The sequence below is a fragment of the Heterodontus francisci genome, chromosome 43 (genome assembly GCF_036365525.1).
Source record: "Heterodontus francisci isolate sHetFra1 chromosome 43, sHetFra1.hap1, whole genome shotgun sequence".
Classification (NCBI taxonomy): domain Eukaryota; kingdom Metazoa; phylum Chordata; class Chondrichthyes; order Heterodontiformes; family Heterodontidae; genus Heterodontus; species Heterodontus francisci.
In genome coordinates this window covers 8,846,182-8,869,682 of record NC_090413.1, presented here as the reverse complement: position 1 = coordinate 8,869,682, position 23,501 = coordinate 8,846,182, and positions in this window count along the sequence as shown.

Sequence of the window (23,501 nt, the reverse complement as noted above, 5' to 3'; positions counted from 1 at the left end):
TGTACATGAGGAGATTGTTTCCACTCTGTGCACATGAGGAGATTGTCTCCACTCCCTGTACATGAGGAGATTGTCTCCCATCTCTGCACATGAGGAGATTGTCTACACTCTCTGTACATGAGCAGATTGTCCCCACTCTCTGTACATGAGCAGATTGTCCCCACTCTCTGCACATGAGGAGATTTTCTCCACTCTCTGCACATGAGGAGATTGTCTCCACTCTCTGCACATGAGGAGATTGTCTCCACTCCCTGTACATGAGGAGATTGTCTCCACCGCCTGTACATGAGGAGATTGTCTCCACTCTCTGCACATGAGGAGATTGTCTCCACTCCCTGTACATGAGGAGATTGTCTCCACTCTCTGCACATGAGGAGATTGTCTCCACTCCCTGTACATGAGGAGATTGTCTCCACTCCCTGTACATGAGGAGATTGTCTCCACTTCCTGTACATGAGGAGATTGTCTGCACTCTCTGTACATGAGGAGATTGTCTCCACTCTCTGCACATGAGGAGATTGTCTCCACTCCCTGTACATGAGGAGATTGTCTCCACTCTCTGCACATGAGGAGATTGTCTCCACTCCCTGTACATGAGGAGATTGTCTCCACTCCCTGTACATGAGGAAATTGTCTCCAATTCCTGTACATGAGGAGATTGTCTGCACTCTCTGTACATGAGGAGATTGTCTCCACTCTCTGCACATGAGGAGGTTGTCTCCACTCCCTGTACATGAGGAGATTGTCTCCACTCTCTGCACATGAGGAGATTGTCTCCACTCCCTGTACATGAGGAGATTGTCTCCACTCCCTGTACATGAGGAGATTGTCTCCACTTCCTGTACATGAGGAGATTGTCTGCACTCTCTGTACATGAGGAGATTGTCTCCACTCTCTGCACATGAGGAGATTGTCTCCACTCTCTGCACATGAGGAGATTGTCTCCATTCTCTGCACATGAGGAGATTGTCTCCACTCTCTGCACATGAGGAGATTGTCTCCACTCTCTGCACATGAGGAGATTGTCTCCACTCCCTGCACGTGAGGAGATTGTCTCCACTCCCTATACATGAGGAGATTGTCTACACTCTCTGCACATGAGGAGATTGTCTCCACTCCCTGTCCATGAGGAGATTATCTCCACTCCCTGCACATGAGGAGATTGTCTCCACTCTCTGCACATGAGGAGATTGTCTCCACTCTCTGCAAATGAGGAGATTGTCTCCACTCTCTGCACATGAGGAGATTGTCTCCACTCTCTGCACATGAGGAGATTGTCTCCACTCTCTGCACATGTGGAGATTGTCTCCACTCTCTGCACATGAGGAGCTTGACTCCACGCTCTGCACATGAGGATATTGTCTCCACTCTCTGCACATGAGGAGTTTGTCTCCACTCCCTGTACATGAGGAGATTGTTTCCACTCTCTGTACATGGGGAGATTGTCTCCACTCTGTGCACATGAGGAGATTGTCTCCACTCCCTGTACATGAGGTGATTGTCTCCCATCTGTGCACATGAGGAGATTGTCTCCACTCCCTGTACATGAGGAGATTGTCTCCACTCTCTGCACATGAGGACATTGTCACCACTCCCTGTACATGAGGAGATTGTCTCCACTCTCAGCACATGAGGAGATTGTCTCCACTCCCTGCATATGAGGAGACTGTCTCCACTCTCTGCACATAAGGACATTGTCACCACACCCTGTACATGAGGAGATTGTCTCCACTCTCTGCACATGAGGAGATTTTCTCCACTCCCTGTACATGAGGAGATTGTCTCCACTCCCTGTACATGAGGAGATTGTTTCCACTCTCTGTACATGGGGAGATTGTCTCCAATCTCTGCACACGAGGAGATTGTCTCCACTCCCTGTACATGAGGAGATTGTCTCCACTCTCTGCACATGAGGAGATTGTCTCCAGTCCCTGTACATGAGGAGATTGTCTCCACTCCCTGTACATGAGGAGATTGTTTCCACTCTGTGCACATGAGGAGATTGTCTCCACTCCCTGTACATGAGGAGATTGTCTCCCATCTCTGCACATGAGGAGATTGTCTACACTCTCTGTACATGAGCAGATTGTCCCCACTCTCTGTACATGAGCAGATTGTCCCCACTCTCTGCACATGAGGAGATTTTCTCCACTCTCTGCACATGAGGAGATTGTCTCCACTCTCTGCACATGAGGAGATTGTCTCCACTCCCTGTACATGAGGAGATTGTCTCCACCGCCTGTACATGAGGAGATTGTCTCCACTCTCTGCACATGAGGAGATTGTCTCCACTCCCTGTACATGAGGAGATTGTCTCCACTCTCTGCACATGAGGAGATTGTCTCCACTCCCTGTACATGAGGAGATTGTCTCCACTCCCTGTACATGAGGAGATTGTCTCCACTTCCTGTACATGAGGAGATTGTCTGCACTCTCTGTACATGAGGAGATTGTCTCCACTCTCTGCACTTGAGGAGATTGTCTCCACTCCCTGTACATGAGGAGATTGTCTCCACTCTCTGCACATGAGGAGATTGTCTCCACTCCCTGTACATGAGGAGATTGTCTCCACTCCCTGTACATGAGGAAATTGTCTCCAATTCCTGTACATGAGGAGATTGTCTGCACTCTCTGTACATGAGGAGATTGTCTCCACTCTCTGCACATGAGGAGGTTGTCTCCACTCCCTGTACATGAGGAGATTGTCTCCACTCTCTGCACATGAGGAGATTGTCTCCACTCCCTGTACATGAGGAGATTGTCTCCACTCCCTGTACATGAGGAGATTGTCTCCACTTCCTGTACATGAGGAGATTGTCTGCACTCTCTGTACATGAGGAGATTGTCTCCACTCTCTGCACATGAGGAGATTGTCTCCAATCTCTGCACATGAGGAGATTGTCTCCATTCTCTGCACATGAGGAGATTGTCTCCACTCTCTGCACATGAGGAGATTGTCTCCACTCTCTGCACATGAGGAGATTGTCTCCACTCCTTGCACATGAGGAGATTGTCTCCACTCCCTATACATGAGGAGATTGTCTACACTCTCTGCACATGAGGAGATTGTCTCCACTCCCTGTCCATGAGGAGATTATCTCCACTCCCTGCACATGAGGAGATTGTCTCCACTCTCTGCACATGAGGAGATTGTCTCCACTCTCTGCAAATGAGGAGATTGTCTCCACTCTCTGCACATGAGGAGATTGTCTCCACTCTCTGCACATGAGGAGATTGTCTCCACTCTCTGCACATGTGGAGATTGTCTCCAATCTCTGCACATGAGGAGCTTGACTCCACGCTCTGCACATGAGGATATTGTCTCCACTCTCTGCACATGAGGAGTTTGTCTCCACTCCCTGTACATGAGGAGATTGTTTCCACTCTCTGTACATGGGGAGATTGTCTCCACTCTGTGCACATGAGGAGATTGTCTCCACTCCCTGTACATGAGGTGATTGTCTCCCATCTGTGCACATGAGGAGATTGTCTCCACTCCCTGTACATGAGGAGATTGTCTCCACTCTCTGCACATGAGGACATTGTCACCACTCCCTGTACATGAGGAGATTGTCTCCACTCTCAGCACATGAGGAGATTGTCTCCACTCCCTGCATATGAGGAGACTGTCTCCACTCCCTGTACATGAGGAGATTGTTTCCACGCTCTGTACATGGGGAGATTGTCTCCAATCTCTGCACACGAGGAGATTGTCTCCACTCCCTGTACATGAGGAGATTGTCTCCACTCCCTGTACATGAGGAGATTGTTTCCACTCTGTGCACATGAGGAGATTGTCTCCACTCCCTGTACATGAGGAGATTGTCTCCCATCTCTGCACATGAGGAGATTGTCTACACTCTCTGTACATGAGCAGATTGTCCCCACTCTCTGTACATGAGCAGATTGTCCCCACTCTCTGCACATGAGGAGATTGTCTCCACTCTCTGCACATGAGGAGATTGTCTCCACTCTCTGCACATGAGGAGATTGTCTCCACTCCCTGTACATGAGGAGATTGTCTCCACCGCCTGTACATGAGGAGATTGTCTCCACTCTCTGCACATGAGGAGATTGTCTCCACTCCCTGTACATGAGGAGATTGTCTCCACTCTCTGCACATGAGGAGATTGTCTCCACTCACTGTACATGAGGAGATTGTCTCCACTCCCTGTACATGAGGAGATTGTCTCCACTTCCTGTACATGAGGAGATTGTCTGCACTCTCTGTACATGAGGAGATTGTCTCCACTCTCTGCACATGAGGAGATTGTCTCCACTCCCTGTACATGAGGAGATTGTCTCCACTCTCTGCACATGAGGAGATTGTCTCCACTCCCTGTACATGAGGAGATTGTCTCCACTCCCTGTACATGAGGAGATTGTCTCCAATTCCTGTACATGAGGAGATTGTCTGCACTCTCTGTACATGAGGAGATTGTCTCCACTCTCTGCACATGAGGAGATTGTCTCCACTCCCTGTACATGAGGAGATTGTCTCCACTCTCTGCACATGAGGAGATTGTCTCCACTCCCTGTACATGAGGAGATTGTCTCCACTCCCTGTACATGAGGAGATTGTCTCCACTTCCTGTACATGAGGAGATTGTCTGCACTCTCTGTACATGAGGAGATTGTCTCCACTCTCTGCACATGAGGAGATTGTCTCCACTCTCTGCACATGAGGAGATTGTCTCCACTCTCTGCACATGAGGAGATTGTCTAAACTCTCTGCACATGAGGAGATTGTCTCCACTCTCTGCACATGAGGAGATTGTCTCCACTCCCTGTACATGAGGAGATTGTCTCCACTCTCTGCACATGAGGAGATTGTCTACACTCTCTGCACATGAGGAGATTGTCTCCACTCCCTGTACATGAGGAGATTGTCTCCACTCTTTGCACATGAGGAGATTGTCTCCACTCTCTGCACATGAGGAGATTGTCTCCACTCTCTGCAAATGAGGAGATTGTCTCCACTCTCTGCACATGAGGAGATTGTCTCCACTCTCTGCACATGAGGAGATTGTCTCCACTCCCTGTACATGAGGAGATTGTCTCCACTCTCTGCACATGAGGAGCTTGACTCCACTCTCTGCACATGAGGAGATTGTCCCCACTCTCTGCGCATGAGGAGATTGTCTCCACTCTCTGCACATGAGGAGATTGTCTCCACTCTCTGCACATGAGGAGATTGTCTCCACTCTCTGCACATGAGGAGATTGTCTCCACTCCCTGTACATGAGGAGATTGTCTCCACCGCCTGTACATGAGGAGATTGTCTCCACTCTCTGCACATGAGGAGATTGTCTCCACTCCCTGTACATGAGGAGATTGTCTCCACTCTCTGCACATGAGGAGATTGTCTCCACTCACTGTACATGAGGAGATTGTCTCCACTCCCTGTACATGAGGAGATTGTCTCCACTTCCTGTACATGAGGAGATTGTCTGCACTCTCTGTACATGAGGAGATTGTCTCCACTCTCTGCACATGAGGAGATTGTCTCCACTCCCTGTACATGAGGAGATTGTCTCCACTCTCTGCACATGAGGAGATTGTCTCCACTCCCTGTACATGAGGAGATTGTCTCCACTCCCTGCACATGAGGAGCTTGACTCCACGCTCTGCACATGAGGATATTGTCTCCACTCTCTGCACATGAGGAGTTTGTCTCCACTCCCTGTACATGAGGAGATTGTTTCCACTCTCTGTACATGGGGAGATTGTCTCCACTCTGTGCACATGAGGAGATTGTCTCCACTCCCTGTACATGAGGTGATTGTCTCCCATCTGTGCACATGAGGAGATTGTCTCCACTCCCTGTACATGAGGAGATTGTCTCCACTCTCTGCACATGAGGACATTGTCACCACTCCCTGTACATGAGGAGATTGTCTCCACTCTCAGCACATGAGGAGACTGTCTCCACTCCCTGTACATGAGGAGATTGTTTCCACGCTCTGTACATGGGGAGATTGTCTCCAATCTCTGCACACGAGGAGATTGTCTCCACTCCCTGTACATGAGGAGATTGTCTCCACTCTCTGCACATGAGGAGATTGTCTCCAGTCCCTGTACATGAGGAGATTGTCTCCACTCCCTGTACATGAGGAGATTGTTTCCACTCTGTGCACATGAGGAGATTGTCTCCACTCCCTGTACATGAGGAGATTGTCTCCCATCTCTGCACATGAGGAGATTGTCTACACTCTCTGTACATGAGCAGATTGTCCCCACTCTCTGTACATGAGCAGATTGTCCCCACTCTCTGCACATGAGGAGATTGTCTCCACTCTCTGCACATGAGGAGATTGTCTCCACTCTCTGCACATGAGGAGATTGTCTCCACTCCCTGTACATGAGGAGATTGTCTCCACCGCCTGTACATGAGGAGATTGTCTCCACTCTCTGCACATGAGGAGATTGTCTCCACTCCCTGTACATGAGGAGATTGTCTCCACTCTCTGCACATGAGGAGATTGTCTCCACTCACTGTACATGAGGAGATTGTCTCCACTCCCTGTACATGAGGAGATTGTCTCCACTTCCTGTACATGAGGAGATTGTCTGCACTCTCTGTACATGAGGAGATTGTCTCCACTCTCTGCACATGAGGAGATTGTCTCCACTCCCTGTACATGAGGAGATTGTCTCCACTCTCTGCACATGAGGAGATTGTCTCCACTCCCTGTACATGAGGAGATTGTCTCCACTCCCTGTACATGAGGAGATTGTCTCCAATTCCTGTACATGAGGAGATTGTCTGCACTCTCTGTACATGAGGAGATTGTCTCCACTCTCTGCACATGAGGAGATTGTCTCCACTCCCTGTACATGAGGAGATTGTCTCCACTCTCTGCACATGAGGAGATTGTCTCCACTCCCTGTACATGAGGAGATTGTCTCCACTCCCTGTACATGAGGAGATTGTCTCCACTTCCTGTACATGAGGAGATTGTCTGCACTCTCTGTACATGAGGAGATTGTCTCCACTCTCTGCACATGAGGAGATTGTCTCCACTCTCTGCACATGAGGAGATTGTCTCCACTCTCTGCACATGAGGAGATTGTCTAAACTCTCTGCACATGAGGAGATTGTCTCCACTCTCTGCACATGAGGAGATTGTCTCCACTCCCTGTACATGAGGAGATTGTCTCCACTCTCTGCACATGAGGAGATTGTCTACACTCTCTGCACATGAGGAGATTGTCTCCACTCCCTGTACATGAGGAGATTGTCTCCACTCTTTGCACATGAGGAGATTGTCTCCACTCTCTGCACATGAGGAGATTGTCTCCACTCTCTGCAAATGAGGAGATTGTCTCCACTCTCTGCACATGAGGAGATTGTCTCCACTCTCTGCACATGAGGAGATTGTCTCCACTCCCTGTACATGAGGAGATTGTCTCCACTCTCTGCACATGAGGAGCTTGACTCCACTCTCTGCACATGAGGAGATTGTCCCCACTCTCTGCGCATGAGGAGATTGTCTCCACTCTCTGCACATGAGGAGATTGTCTCCACTCTCTGCACATGAGGAGATTGTCTCCACTCTCTGCACATGAGGAGATTGTCTCCACTCCCTGTACATGAGGAGATTGTCTCCACCGCCTGTACATGAGGAGATTGTCTCCACTCTCTGCACATGAGGAGATTGTCTCCACTCCCTGTACATGAGGAGATTGTCTCCACTCTCTGCACATGAGGAGATTGTCTCCACTCACTGTACATGAGGAGATTGTCTCCACTCCCTGTACATGAGGAGATTGTCTCCACTTCCTGTACATGAGGAGATTGTCTGCACTCTCTGTACATGAGGAGATTGTCTCCACTCTCTGCACATGAGGAGATTGTCTCCACTCCCTGTACATGAGGAGATTGTCTCCACTCTCTGCACATGAGGAGATTGTCTCCACTCCCTGTACATGAGGAGATTGTCTCCACTCCCTGCACATGAGGAGATTGTCTCCAATTCCTGTACATGAGGAGATTGTCTGCACTCTCTGTACATGAGGAGATTGTCTCCACTCTCTGCACATGAGGAGATTGTCTCCACTCCCTGTACATGAGGAGATTGTCTCCACTCTCTGCACATGAGGAGATTGTCTCCACTCCCTGTACATGAGGAGATTGTCTCCACTCCCTGTACATGAGGAGATTGTCTCCACTTCCTGTACATGAGGAGATTGTCTGCACTCTCTGTACATGAGGAGATTGTCTCCACTCTCTGCACATGAGGAGATTGTCTCCACTCTCTGCACTTGAGGACATTGTCTCCACTCTCTGCACATGAGGAGATTGTCTAAACTCTCTGCACATGAGGAGATTGTCTCCACTCTCTGCACATGAGGAGATTGTCTCCACTCCCTGTACATGAGGAGATTGTCTCCACTCTCTGCACATGAGGAGATTGTCTACACTCTCTGCACATGAGGAGATTGTCTCCACTCCCTGTACATGAGGAGATTGTCTCCACTCTTTGCACATGAGGAGATTGTCTCCACTCTCAGCACATGAGGAGATTGTCTCCACTCTCTGCAAATGAGGAGATTGTCTCCACTCTCTGCACATGAGGAGATTGTCTCCACTCTCTGCACATGAGGAGATTGTCTCCACTCCCTGTACATGAGGAGATTGTCTCCACTCTCTGCACATGAGGAGCTTGACTCCACTCTCTGCACATGAGGAGATTGTCTCCACTCTCTGCGCATGAGGAGATTGTCTCCACTCTCTGCACATGAGGAGATTGTCTCCACTCTCTGCACATGAGGAGATTGTCTCCACTCTCTGCACATGAGGAGATTGTCTCCACTCTCTGCACATGAGGAGATTGTCTCCACTCTCCGCACATGAGGAGATTGTCTCCAATCTCTGCACATGAGGAGATTGTCTCCACTCTCTGCACATGAGGAGATTGTCTCCACTCTCTGCAGATCAGGAGATTGTCTCCAATCTCTGCACATGAGGAGATTGTCTCCACTCTCTGCACATGAGGAGATTGTCTCCACTCTCTGCACCTGAGGACATTGTCTCCACTCTCTGCACATGAGGAGATTGTCTCCACTCCCTGCACATGAGGAGATTGTCTCCACTCTCTGCACATGAGGACATTGTCTCCACTCCCTGTACATGAGGAGATTGTCTCCACTCCCTGTACATGAGGAGATTGTTTCCACTCTGTGCACATGAGGAGATTGTCTCCAGTCCCTGTACATGAGGAGATTGTCTCCCATCTCTGCACATGAGGAGATTGTCTCCACTTCCTGTACATGAGGAGATTGTCTACACTCTCTGTACATGAGCAGATTGTCCCCACTCTCTGCACATGAGGACATTGTCCCCACTCCCTGTACATGAGGAGATTGTCTCCACTCTCTGTACATGGGGAGATTGTCTCCACTCTGTGCACATGAGGAGATTGTCTCCACTCCCTGTACATGAGGAGATTGTCTCCACTCTCTGCACATGAGGAGATTGTCGCCACTCCTGTACATGAGGAGTTTGTCTCCACTCCCTGTACATGAGGAGATTGTTTCCACTCTCTGTACATGGGGAGATTGTCTCCACTCTGTGCACATGAGGAGATTGTCTCCACTCCCTGTACATGAGGTGATTGTCTCTCATCTGTGCACATGAGGAGATTGTCTCCACTCCCTGTACATGAGGAGATTGTCTCCACTCTCTGCACATGAGGACATTGTCACTACTCCCTGTACATGAGGAGATTGTCTCCACTCTCTGCACATGAGGAGATTGTCTCCACTCCCTGCATATGAGGAGACTGTCTCCACTCTCTGCACATAAGGACATTGTCACCACACCCTGTACATGAGGAGATTGTCTCCACTCTCTGCACATGAGGACATTGTCTCCACTCCCTGTACATGAGGAGATTGTCTCCACTCCCTGTACATGAGGAGATTGTTTCCACTCTGTGCACATGAGGAGATTGTCTGCACTCCCTGTACATGAGGAGATTGTCTCCCATCTCTGCACATGAGGAGATTGTCTCCACCTCCTGTACATGAGGAGATTGTCTACACTCTCTGTACATGAGCAGATTGTCCCCACTCTCTGTACATGAGCAGATTGTCCCCACTCTCTGCACATGAGGAGATTGTCTCCACTCCCTGTACATGAGGTGATTGTCTCCACTCTCTGCACATGAGGACATTGTCACCACTCCCTGTACATGAGGAGATTGTCTCCACTCTCTGTACATGGGGAGATTGTCTCCACTCTGTGCACATGAGGAGATTGTCTCCACTCCCTGTACATGAGGAGATTGTCTCCACTCTCTGCACATGAGGAGATTGTCGCCACTCCCTGTACATGAGGAGTTTGTCTCCACTCCCTGTACATGAGGAGATTGTTTCCACTCCCTCTACATGGGGAGATTGTCTCCACTCTGTGCACATGAGGAGATTGTCTCCACTCCCTGTACATGTGGTGATTGTCTCCCATCTCTGCACATGAGGAGATTGTCTCCACTCCCTGTACATGAGGAGATTGTCTCCACACTCTGCACATGAGGACATTGTCACCACTCCCTGTACATGAGGAGATTGTCTCCACTCTCTGCACATGAGGAGATTGTCTCCAATCCCTGCATATGAGGAGACTGTCTCCACTCTCTGCACATAAGGACATTGTCACCACTCCCTGTACATGAGGAGATTGTCTCCACTCTCTGCACATGAGGAGATTGTCTCCACTACCTGTACATAAGGAGATTGTCGCCACTCCCTGTACATGAGGAGATTGTCTCCACTCCCTGTACATGAGGAGATTGTCTCCACTCTCTGCACATGAGGAGATTGTCTCCACTCCCCGTACATGAGGAGATTGTCTCCACTCTCTGCACATGAGGATATTGTCTCCACTCCCTGTACATGAGGAGATTGTCTCCACTCTCTGCACATGAGGAGATTGTCTCCAGTCCCTGTACATGAGGAGATTGTCTCCACTCCCTGTACATGAGGAGATTGTTTCCACTCTGTGCACATGAGGAGATTGTCTCCACTCCCTGTACATGAGGAGATTGTCTCCCATCTCTGCACATGAGGAGATTGTCTACACTCTCTGTACATGAGCAGATTGTCCCCACTCTCTGTACATGAGCAGATTGTCCCCACTCTCTGCACTGAGGAGATTGTCTCCACTCTCTGCACATGAGGAGATTGTCTCCACTCTCTGCGCATGAGGAGATTGTCTCCACTCCCTGTACATGAGGAGATTGTCTCCACCGCCTGTACATGAGGAGATTGTCTCCACTCTCTGCACATGAGGAGATTGTCTCCACTCCCTGTACATGAGGAGATTGTCTCCACTCTCTGCACATGAGGAGATTGTCTCCACTCCCTGTACATGAGGAGATTGTCTCCACTCCCTGTACATGAGGAGATTGTCTCCACTTCCTGTACATGAGGAGATTGTCTGCACTCTCTGTACATGAGGAGATTGTCTCCACTCTCTGCACTTGAGGAGATTGTCTCCACTCCCTGTACATGAGGAGATTGTCTCCACTCTCTGCACATGAGGAGATTGTCTCCACTCCCTGTACATGAGGAGATTGTCTCCACTCCCTGTACATGAGGAGATTGTCTCCAATTCCTGTACATGAGGAGATTGTCTGCACTCTCTGTACATGAGGAGATTGTCTCCACTCTCTGCACATGAGGAGATTGTCTCCAGTCCCTGTACATGAGGAGATTGTCTCCACTCTCTGCACATGAGGAGATTGTCTCCACTCCCTGTACATGAGGAGATTGTCTCCACTCCCTGTACATGAGGAGATTGTCTCCACTTCCTGTACATGAGGAGATTGTCTGCACTCTCTGTACATGAGGAGATTGTCTCCACTCTCTGCACATGAGGAGATTGTCTCCACTCTCTGCACATGAGGAGATTGTCTCCACTCTCTGCACATGAGGAGATTGTCTAAACTCTCTGCACATGAGGAGATTGTCTCCACTCTCTGCACATGAGGAGATTGTCTCCACTCCCTGTACATGAGGAGATTGTCTCCACTCTCTGCACATGAGGAGATTGTCTACACTCTCTGCACATGAGGAGATTGTCTCCACTCCCTGTACATGAGGAGATTGTCTCCACTCTTTGCACATGAGGAGATTGTCTGCACTCTCTGCACATGAGGAGATTGTCTCCACTCTCTGCAAATGAGGAGATTGTCTCCACTCTCTGCACATGAGGAGATTGTCTCCACTCTCTGCACATGAGGAGATTGTCTCCACTCTCTGCACATGAGGAGATTGTCTCCACTCTCTGCACATGAGGAGCTTGACTCCACTCTCTGCACATGAGGAGATTGTCTCCACTCTCTGCGCATGAGGAGATTGTCTCCACTCTCTGCACATGAGGAGATTGTCTCCACTCTCTGCACATGAGGAGATTGTCTCCACTCTCTGCAGATGAGGAGATTGTCTCCACTCTCTGCACATGAGGAGATTGTCTCCACTATCTGCACATGAGGAGATTGTCTCCAATCTCTGCACATGAGGAGATTGTCTCCACTCTCTGCACATGAGGAGATTGTCTCCACTCTCTGCAGATCAGGAGATTGTCTCCAATCTCTGCACATGAGGAGATTGTCTCCACTCTCTGCACATGAGGAGATTGTCTCCACTCTCTGCACATGAGGACATTGTCTCCACTCTCTGCACATGAGGAGATTGTCTCCACTCCCTGCACATGAGGAGATTGTCTCCACTCTCTGCACATGAGGACATTGTCTCCACTCCCTGTACATGAGGAGATTGTCTCCACTCCCTGTACATGAGGAGATTGTTTCCACTCTGTGCACATGAGGAGATTGTCTCCAGTCCCTGTACATGAGGAGATTGTCTCCCATCTCTGCACATGAGGAGATTGTCTCCACTTCCTGTACATGAGGAGATTGTCTACACTCTCTGTACATGAGCAGATTGTCCCCACTCTCTGCACATGAGGACATTGTCACCACTCCCTGTACATGAGGAGATTGTCTCCACTCTCTGTACATGGGGAGATTGTCTGCACTCTGTGCACATGAGGAGATTGTCTCCACTCCCTGTACATGAGGAGATTGTCTCCACTCTCTGCACATGAGGAGATTGTCGCCACTCCTGTACATGAGGAGTTTGTCTCCACTCCCTGTACATGAGGAGATTGTTTCCACTCTCTGTACATGGGGAGATTGTCTCCACTCTGTGCACATGAGGAGATTGTCTCCACTCCCTGTACATGAGGTGATTGTCTCCCATCTGTGCACATGAGGAGATTGTCTCCACTCCCTGTACATGAGGAGATTGTCTCCACTCTCTGCACATGAGGACATTGTCACCACTCCCTGTACATGAGGAGATTGTCTCCACTCTCTGCACATGAGGAGATTGTCTCCACTCCCTGCATATGAGGAGACTGTCTCCACTCTCTGCACATAAGGACATTGTCACCACACCCTGTACATGAGGAGATTGTCTCCACTCTCTGCACATGAGGAGATTTTCTCCACTCCCTGTACATGAGGAGATTGTCTCCACTCCCTGTACATGAGGAGATTGTTTCCACTCTCTGTACATGGGGAGATTGTCTCCAATCTCTGCACACGAGGAGATTGTCTCCACTCCCTGTACATGAGGAGATTGTCTCCACTCTCTGCACATGAGGACATTCTCTCCACTCCCTGTACATGAGGAGATTGTCTCCACTCCCTGTACATGAGGAGATTGTTTCCACTCTGTGCACATGAGGAGATTGTCTGCACTCCCTGTACATGAGGTGATTGTCTCCACTCTCTGCACATGAGGACATTGTCACCACTCCCTGTACATGAGGAGATTGTCTCCACTCTCTGTACATGGGGAGATTGTCTCCACTCTGTGCACATGAGGAGATTGTCTCCACTCCCTGTACATGAGGAGATTGTCTCCACTCTCTGCACATGAGGAGATTGTCGCCACTCCCTGTACATGAGGAGTTTGTCTCCACTCCCTGTACATGAGGAGATTGTTTCCACTCCCTGTCCATGGGGAGATTGTCTCCACTCTGTGCACATGAGGAGATTGTCTCCACTCCCTGTACATGTGGTGATTGTCTCCCATCTCTGCACATGAGGAGATTGTCTCCACTCCCTGTACATGAGGAGATTGTCTCCACTCTCTGCACTTGAGGAGATTGTCTCCAATCCCTGCATATGAGGAGACTGTCTCCACTCTCTGCACATAAGGACATTGTCACCACTCCCTGTACATGAGGAGATTGTCTCCACTCTCTGCACATGAGGAGATTGTCTCCACTACCTGTACATAAGGAGATTGTCGCCACTCCCTGTACATGAGGAGATTGTCTCCACTCCCTGTACATGAGGAGATTGTCTCCACTCTCTGCACATGAGGAGATTGTCTCCACTCCCCGTACATGAGTAGATTGTCTCCACTCTCTGCACATGAGGATATTGTCTCCACTCCCTGTACATGAGGAGATTGTCTCCACTCCCTGGACATGAGGAGATTGTCTCCACTTCCTGTACATGAGGGGATTGTCTGCACTCTCTGTACATGAGGAGATTGTCTCCACTCTCTGCACAAGAGGAGATTGTCTACACTCTCTGCACATGAGGAGATTGTCTCCAGTCCCTGTACATGAGGAGATTGTCTCCACTCTCTGCACATGAGGAGATTGTTTCCACTCTCTGTACATGAGGAGATTGTCTCCACTCTGTGCACATGAGGAGATTGTCTCCCATCTCTGCACATGAGGAGATTGTCTCCACTCCCTGGAAATGAGGTGATTGTCTCCACTCTCTGTACATGAGGAGATTGTCTCCACTCTCTGCACATGAGGAGATTGTCTCCACTCTCTGCACATGAGGAGATTGTCTCCACTCCCTGTACATGAGGTGATTGTCTCCACTCTCTGCACATGAGGACATTGTCACCACTCCCTGTACATGAGGAGATTGTCTCCACTCTCTGTACATGGGGAGATTGTCTCCACTCTGTGCACATGAGGAGATTGTCTCCACTCCCTGTACATGAGGAGATTGTCTCCACTCTCTGTACATGGGGAGATTGTCTCCACTCTGTGCACATGAGGAGATTGTCTCCACTCCCTGTACATGAGGAGATTGTCTCCACTCTCTGCACATGAGGAGATTGTCGCCATTCCCTGTACATGAGGAGTTTGTCTCCACTCCCTGTACATGAGGAGATTGTTTCCACTCCCTGTACATGGGGAGATTGTCTCCACTCTGTGCACATGAGGAGATTGTCTCCACTCCCTGTACATGTGGTGATTGTCTCCATTCTCTGCACATGAGGAGATTGTCTCCACTCCCTGTACATGAGGAGATTGTCTCCACACTCTGCACATGAGGACATTGTCACCACTCCCTGCACATGAGGAGATTGTCTCCACTCTCTGCACATGAGGAGATTGTCTCCAATCCCTGCATATGAGGAGACTGTCTACACTCTCTGCACATAAGGACATTGTCACCACTCCCTGTACATGAGGAGATTGTCTCCACTCTCTGCACATGAGGAGATTGTCTCCACTACCTGTACATAAGGAGATTGTCGCCACTCCCTGTACATGAGGAGATTGTCTCCACTCCCTGTACATGAGGAGATTGTCTCCACTCTCTGCACATGAGGAGATTGTCTCCACTCCCCGTACATGAGGAGATTGTCTCCACTCTCTGCACATGAGGATGTTGTCTCCACTCCCTGTACATGAGGAGATTGTCTCCACTCCCTGTACATGAGGAGATTGTCTCCACTTCCTGTACATGAAAGGATTGTCTGCACTCTCTGTACATGAGGGGATTGTCTCCACTCTCTGCACATGAGGAGATTGTCTCCACTCTCTGCACATGAGGAGATTGTCTCCAGTCCCTGTACATGAGGAGATTGTCTCCACTCTCTGCACATGAGGAGATTGTTTCCACTCTCTGTACATGAGGAGATTGTCTCCACTCTGTGCACATGAGGAGATTGTCTCCCATCTCTGCACATGAGGAGATTGTCTCCACTCCCTGGAAATGAGGTGATTGTCTCCACTCTCTGTACATGAGGAGATTGTCTCCACTCTCTGCACATGAGGAGATTGTCTCCACTCTCTGCACATGAGGAGATTGTCTCCACTCCCTGTACATGAGGTGATTGTCTCCACTCTCTGCACATGAGGACATTGTCACCACTCCCTGTACATGAGGAGATTGTCTCCACTCTCTGTACATGGGGAGATTGTCTCCACTCTGTGCACATGAGGAGATTGTCTCCACTCCCTGTACATGAGGAGATTGTCTCCACTCTCTGCACATGAGGAGATTGTCGCCACTCCTGTTCATGAGGAGTTTGTCTCCACTCCCTGTAAATGAGGAGATTGTTTCCACTCTCTGTACATGGGGAGATTGTCTACACTCTGTGCACATGAGGAGATTGTCTCCACTCCCTGTACATGAGTTGATTGTCTCCCATCTCTGCACATGAGCAGATTGTCTCCAATCCCTGTACATGAGGAGATTGTCTCCACTCTCTGCACATGAGGACATTGTCACCACTCCCTGCAGATGAGGAGATTGTCTCCACTCCCTGCATATGAGGAGACTGTCTCCACTCTCTGCACATAAGGACATTGTCACCACTCCCTGTACATGAGGAGATTGTCTCCACTCTCTGCACATGAGGAGCTTTTCTCCACTCCCTGTACATGAGGAGATTGTCTCCACTCCCTGTACATGAGGAGATTGTTTCCACTCTCTGTACATGGGGAGATTGTCTCCAATCTCTGCACATGAGGAGATTGTCTCCACTCCCTGTACATGAGGAGATTGTCTCCACTCTCTGCACATGAGGACATTGTCTCCACTCCCTGTACATGAGGAGATTGTCTCCACTCCCTGTACATGAGGAGATTGTCTCCCATCTCTGCACATGAGGAGATTGTCTACACTCTCTGTACATGAGCAGATTGTCCCCACTCTCTGCACATGAGGAGATTGTCTCCACTCTCTGCGCATGAGGAGATTGTCTCCACTCTCTGCACATGAGGAGATTGTCTCCACTCTCTGCACATGAGGAGATTGTCTCCACTCTCTGCACATGAGGAGATTGTCTCCACTCTCTGCACATGAGGAGATTGTCTCCACTCTCTGCACATGAGGAGATTGTCTCCAATCTCTGCACATGAAGAGATTGTCTCTACTCTCTGCACTTGAGGAGATTGTCTCCACTCTCTGCAGATCAGGAGATTGTCTCCAATCTCTGCACATGAGGAGATTGTCTCCACTCTCTGCACATGAGGAGATTGTCTCCACTCTCTGCACATGAGGACATTGTCTCCACTCTCTGCACATGAGGAGATTGTCTCCACTCCCTGCACATGAGGAGATTGTCTCCACTCTCTGCACATGAGGACATTGTCTCCACTCCCTGTACATGAGGAGATTGTCTCCACTCCCTGTACATGAGGAGATTGTTTCCCCTCTGTGCACATGAGGAGATTGTCTCCAGTCCCTGTACATGAGGAGATTGTCTCCCATCTCTGCACATGAGGAGATTGTCTCCACTTCCTGTACATGAGGAGATTGTCTACACTCTCTGTACATGAGCAGATTGTCCCCACTCTCTGCACATGAGGACATTGTCACCACTCCCTGTACATGAGGAGATTGTCTCCACTCTCTGTACATGGGGAGATTGTCTCCACTCTGTGCACATGAGGAGATTGTCTCCACTCCCTGTACATGAGGAGATTGTCTCCACTCTCTGCACATGAGGAGATTGGCGCCACTCCTGTACATGAGGAGTTTGTCTCCACTCCCTGTACATGAGGAGATTGTTTCCACTCTCTGTACATGGGGAGATTGTCTCCACTCTGTGCACATGAGGAGATTGTCTCCACTCCCTGTACATGAGGTGATTGTCTCCCATCTGTGCACATGAGGAGATTGTCTCCACTCCCTGTACATGAGGAGATTGTCTCCACTCTCTGCACATGAGGACATTGTCACCACTCCCTGTACATGAGGCGATTGTCTCCACTCTCTGCACATGAGGAGATTGTCTCCACTCCCTGCATATGAGGAGACTGTCTCCACTCTCTGCACATAAGGACATTGTCACCACACCCTGTACATGAGGAGATTGTCTCCACTCTCTGCACATGAGGAGATTTTCTCCACTCCCTGTACATGAGGAGATTGTCTCCACTCCCTGTACATGAGGAGATTGTTTCCACTCTCTGTACATGGGGAGATTGTCTCCAATCTCTGCACACGAGGAGATTGTCTCCACTCCCTGTACATGAGGAGATTGTCTCCACTCTCTGCACATGAGGACATTGTCTCCACTCCCTGTACATGAGGAGATTGTCTCCACTCCCTGTACATGAGGAGATTGTTTCCACTCTGTGCACATGAGGAGATTGTCTGCACTCCCTGTACATCAGGAGATTGTCTCCCATCTCTGCACATGAGGAGATTGTCTCCACCTGCTGTACATGAGGAGATTGTCTACACTCTCTGTACATGAGCAGATTGTCCCCACTCTCTGTACATGAGCAGATTGTCCCCACTCTCTGCACATGAGGAGATTGTCTCCACTCCCTGTACATGAGGTGATTGTCTCCACTCTCTGCACATGAGGACATTGTCACCACTCCCTGTACATGAGGAGATTGTCTCCACTCTCTGTACATGGGGAGATTGTCTCCACTCTGTGCACATGAGGAGATTGTCTCCACTCCCTGTACATGAGGAGATTGTCTCCACTCTCTGCACATGAGGAGATTGTCGCCACTCCCTGTACATGAGGAGTTTGTCTCCACTCCCTGTACATGAGGAGATTGTTTCCACTCCCTGTACATGGGGAGATTGTCTCCACTCTGTGTACATGAGGAGATTGTCTCCACTCCCTGTACATGTGGTGATTGTCTCCCATCTCTGCACATGAGGAGATTGTCTCCACTCCCTGTACATGAGGAGATTGTCTCCACTCTCTGCACATGAGGACATTGTCACCACTCCCTGTACATGAGGAGATTGTCTCCACTCCCTGCACATGAGGAGATTGTCTCCACTCCCTGTACATGAGGAGATTGTCTCCACTCCCTGTACATGAGGAGATTGTTTCCACTCTGTGCACATGAGGAGATTGTCTCCAGTCCCTGTACATGAGGAGATTGTCTCCCATCTCTGCACATGAGGAGATTGTCTCCACTTCCTGTACATGAGGAGATTGTCTACACTCTCTGTACATGAGCAGATTGTCCCCACTCTCTGCACATGAGGACATTGTCACCACTCCCTGTACATGAGGAGATTGTCTCCACTCTCTGTACATGGGGAGATTGTCTCCACTCTGTGCACATGAGGAGATTGTCTCCACTCCCTGTACATGAGGAGATTGTCTCCACTCTCTGCACATGAGGAGATTGTCGCCACTCCTGTACATGAGGAGTTTGTCTCCACTCCCTGTACATGAGGAGATTGTTTCCACTCTCTGTACATGGGGAGATTGTCTCCACTCTGTGCACATGAGGAGATTGTCTCCACTCCCTGTACATGAGGTGATTGTCTCCCATCTGTGCACATGAGGAGATTGTCTCCACTCCCTGTACATGAGGAGATTGTCTCCACTCTCTGCACATGAGGACATTGTCACCACTCCCTGTACATGAGGAGATTGTCTCCACTCTCTGCACAAGAGGAGATTGTCTCCACTCCCTGCATATGAGGAGACTGTCTCCACTCTCTGCACATAAGGACATTGTCACCACACCCTGTACATGAGGAGATTGTCTCCACTCTCTGCACATGAGGAGATTTTCTCCACTCCCTGTACATGAGGAGATTGTCTCCACTCCCTGTACATGAGGAGATTGTTTCCACTCTCTGTACATGGGGAGATTGTCTCCAATCTCTGCACACGAGGAGATTGTCTCCACTCCCTGTACATGAGGAGATTGTCTCCACTCTCTGCACATGAGGACATTGTCTCCACTCCCTGTACATGAGGAGATTGTCTCCACTCCCTGTACATGAGGAGATTGTTTCCACTCTGTGCACATGAGGAGATTGTCTGCACTCCCTGTACATCAGGAGATTGTCTCCCATCTCTGCACATGAGGAGATTGTCTCCACCTGCTGTACATGAGGAGATTGTCTACACTCTCTGTACATGAGCAGATTGTCCCCACTCTCTGTACATGAGCAGATTGTCCCCACTCTCTGCACATGAGGAGATTGTCTCCACTCCCTGTACATGAGGTGATTGTCTCCACTCTCTGCACATGAGGAGATTGTCTCCACTCCCTGCACATGAGGAGATTGTCTCCACTCTCTGCACATGAGGACATTGTCTCCACTCCCTGTACATGAGAAGATTGTCTCCACTCCCTGTACATGAGGAGATTGTTTCCCCTCTGTGCACATGAGGAGATTGTCTCCAGTCCCTGTACATGAGGAGATTGTCTCCCATCTCTGCACATGAGGAGATTGTCTCCACTTCCTGTACATGAGGAGATTGTCTACACTCTCTGTACATGAGCAGATTGTCCCCACTCTCTGCACATGAGGACATTGTCACCACTCCCTGTACATGAGGAGATTGTCTCCACTCTCTGTACATGGGGAGATTGTCTCCACTCTGTGCACATGAGGAGATTGTCTCCACTCCCTGTACATGAGGAGATTGTCTCCACTCTCTGCACATGAGGAGATTGTCGCCACTCCTGTACATGAGGAGTTTGTCTCCACTCCCTGTACATGAGGAGATTGTTTCCACTCTCTGTACATGGGGAGATTGTCTCCACTCTGTGCACATGAGGAGATTGTCTCCACTCCCTGTACATGAGGTGATTGTCTCCCATCTGTGCACATGAGGAGATTCTCTCCACTCCCTGTACATGAGGAGATTGTCTCCACTCTCTGCACATGAGGACATTGTCACCACTCCCTGTACATGAGGAGATTGTCTCCACTCTCTGCACATGAGGAGATTGTCTCCACTCTCTGCACATGAGGACATTGTCTCCACTCCCTGTACATGAGGAGATTGTCTCCACTCCCTGTACATGAGGAGAATGTTTCCACTCTGTGCACATGAGGAGATTGTCTGCACTCCCTGTACATCAGGAGATTGTCTCCCATCTCTGCACATGAGGAGATTGTCTCCAATCTCTGCACACGAGGAGATTGTCTCCACTCCCTGTACATGAGGAGATTGTCTCCACTCTCTGCACATGAGGACATTGTCTCCACTCCCTGTACATGAGGAGATTGTCTCCACTCCCTGTACATGAGGAGATTGTTTCCACTCTGTGCACATGAGGAGATTGTCTGCACTCCCTGTACATCAGGAGATTGTCTCCCATCTCTGCACATGAGGAGATTGTCTCCACCTGCTGTACATGAGGAGATTGTCTACACTCTCTGTACATGAGCAGATTGTCCCCACTCTCTGTACATGAGCAGATTGTCCCCACTCTCTGCACATGAGGAGATTGTCTCCACTCCCTGTACATGAGGTGATTGTCTCCACTCTCTGCACATGAGGACATTGTCACCACTCCCTGTACATGAGGAGATTGTCTCCACTCTCTGTACATGGGGAGATTGTCTCCACTCTGTGCACATGAGGAGATTGTCTCCACTCCCTGTACATGAGGAGATTGTCTCCACTCTCTGCACATGAGGAGATTGTCGCCACTCCCTGTACATGAGGAGTTTGTCTCCACTCCCTGTACATGAGGAGATTGTTTCCACTCCCTGTACATGGGGAGATTGTCTCTACTCTGTGTACATGAGGAGATTGTCTCCACTCCCTGTACATGTGGTGATTGTCTCCCATCTCTGCACATGAGGAGATTGTCTCCACTCCCTGTACATGAGGAGATTGTCTCCACTCTCTGCACATGAGGACATTGTCACCACTCCCTGTACATGAGGAGATTGTCTCCACTCCCTGCACATGAGGAGATTGTCTCCACTCCCTGTACATGAGGAGATTGTCTCCACTCCCTGTACATGAGGAGATTGTTTCCACTCTGTGCACATGAGGAGATTGTCTCCAGTCCCTGTACATGAGGAGATTGTCTCCCATCTCTGCACATGAGGAGATTGTCTCCACTTCCTGTACATGAGGAGATTGTCAACACTCTCTGTACATGAGCAGATTGTCCCCACTCTCTGCACATGAGGACATTGTCACCACTCCCTGTACATGAGTAGATTGTCTCCACTCTCTGTACATGGGGAGATTGTCTCCACTCTGTGCACATGAGGAGATTGTCTCCACTCCCTGTACATGAGGAGATTGTCTCCACTCTCTGCACATGAGGAGATTGTCGCCACTCCTGTACATGAGGAGTTTGTCTCCACTCCCTGTACATGAGGAGATTGTTTCCACTCTCTGTACATGGGGAGATTGTCTCCACTCTGTGCACATGAGGAGATTGTCTCCACTCCCTGTACATGAGGTGATTGTCTCCCATCTGTGCACATGAGGAGATTGTCTCCACTCCCTGTACATGAGGAGATTGTCTCCACTCTCTGCACATGAGGACATTGTCACCACTCCCTGTACATGAGGAGATTGTCTCCACTCTCTGCACATGAGGAGATTGTCTCCACTCCCTGCAGATGAGGAGACTGTCTCCACTCTCTGCACATAAGGACATTGTCACCACACCCTGTACATGAGGAGATTGTCTCCACTCTCTGCACATGAGGAGATTTTCTCCACTCCCTGTACATGAGGAGATTGTCTCCACTCCCTGTACATGAGGAGATTGTTTCCACTCTCTGTACATGGGGAGATTGTCTCCAATCTCTGCACACGAGGAGATTGTCTCCACTCCCTGTACATGAGGAGATTGTCTCCACTCTCTGCACATGAGGACATTGTCTCCACTCCCTGTACATGAGGAGATTGTCTCCACTCCCTGTACATGAGGAGATTGTTTCCACTCTGTGCACATGAGGAGATTGTCTGCACTCCCTGTACATCAGGAGATTGTCTCCCATCTCTGCACATGAGGAGATTGTCTCCACCTGCTGTACATGAGGAGATTGTCTACACTCTCTGTACATGAGCAGATTGTCCCCACTCTCTGTACATGAGCAGATTGTCCCCACTCTCTGCACATGAGGAGATTGTCTCCACTCCCTGTACATGAGGTGATTGTCTCCACTCTCTGCACATGAGGACATTGTCACCACTCCCTGTACATGAGGAGATTGTCTCCACTCTGTGCACATGAGGAGATTGTCTCCACTCCCTGTACATGAGGAGATTGTCTCCACTCTCTGCACATGAGGAGATTGTCGCCACTCCCTGTACATGAGGAGTTTGTCTCCACTCCCTGTACATGAGGAGATTGTTTCCACTCCCTGTACATGGGGAGATTGTCTCCACTCTGTGCACATGAGGAGATTGTCTCCACTCCCTGTACATGTGGTGATTGTCTCCCATCTCTGCACATGAGGAGATTG